Source organism: Mus caroli, unplaced genomic scaffold (genome assembly GCF_978045245.1).
Source record: "Mus caroli unplaced genomic scaffold, Mus_caroli_1 scaffold_15, whole genome shotgun sequence".
Taxonomy (NCBI): domain Eukaryota; kingdom Metazoa; phylum Chordata; class Mammalia; order Rodentia; family Muridae; genus Mus; species Mus caroli.
This window is the reverse complement of record NW_028227270.1, coordinates 58456303-58457674: the sequence shown is the minus strand read 5'-3', so window position 1 is coordinate 58457674 and position 1372 is coordinate 58456303.

The window sequence follows — 1372 nt, the reverse complement described above, 5'->3', positions numbered from 1 at the left end:
AGATTCAATGCAATCCCCATCAAAATTCCAAATCAATTCTTCAACGAATTAGAAAGTGCAATCTGCAAATTCATCTGGAATAACAAAAAACCTAGGATAGCAAAAACTCTTCTCAAGGATAAAAGAACCTCTGGTGGAATCACCATGCTGGACCTAAAGCTCTACTACAGAGCAATTGTGATAAAAACAGCATGGTACTGGTATAGTGACAGACCAATAGACCAATGGAATAGAATTGATGACCCAGAAATGAACCCACACACCTATGGTCACTTGATCTTCGACAAGGGAGCTAAAAACATCCAGTGGAAGAAAGACAGCATTTTCAACAAATGGTGCTGGCACAACTGGTTGTTAACATGTAGAAGAATGCGAATCGATCCATTCCTATCTCCTTGTACTAAGGTCAAGTCTAAGTGGATCAAGGAACTTCACATAAAACCAGAGACACTGAAACTTATAGAGGAGAAAGTGGGGAAAAGCCTTGAAGATATGGGCACAGGGGAAAAATTCCTGAATAGAATAGTAATGGCTTGTGCTGTAAGATCGAGAATTGACAAGTGGGACCTCATGAAACTGCAAAGCTTCTGCAAGGCTAAAGACACCATCAATAAGACAAAAAAACCACCAACAGATTGGGAAAGGATCTTCACCTATCCTAAATCAGATAAGGGACTAATATCCAATATATATAAAGAACTCAAGAAGGTGGGCTCCAGAAAGTCAAATAACCCCATTAAAAAATGGGGCTCAGAACTGAACAAAGAATTCTCACCTGAGGAATACCGAATGGCAGAGAAACACCTGAAAAAAATGTTCAACATCCTTAATCATCAGGGAAATGCAAATCAAAACAACCCTGAGATTCCACCTCACACCAGTCAGAATGGCTAAGATCAAAAATTCAGGTGACAGCAGATGCTGGCAAGGATGTGGAGAAAGAGGAACACTCCTCCATTGTTGGTGGGATTGCAAGCTTGTACAACCACTCTGGAAATCAGTCTGGCGGTTCCTCAGAAAATTGGACATAGTACTACCGGAGGATCCAGCAATACCTCTCCTGGGCATATATCCAGAAGATGTCCCAACCGGTAAAAAGGACACATGCTCCACTATGTTCATAGCAGCCCTATTTATAATAGCCAGAAGCTGGAAAGAACCCAGATGTCCCTCAACAGAGGAATGGATACAGAAATTATGGTACATTTACACAATGGAGTACTACTCAGCTATTAAAAAGAATGAATTTATGAAATTCCTAGCCAAATGGATGGACCTGGAGGGCATCATCTTGAGTGAAGTAACACAATCACAAAAGAACTCACACAATATGTATTCATTGATAAGTGGATATTAGCCCAAAACTTAGGAT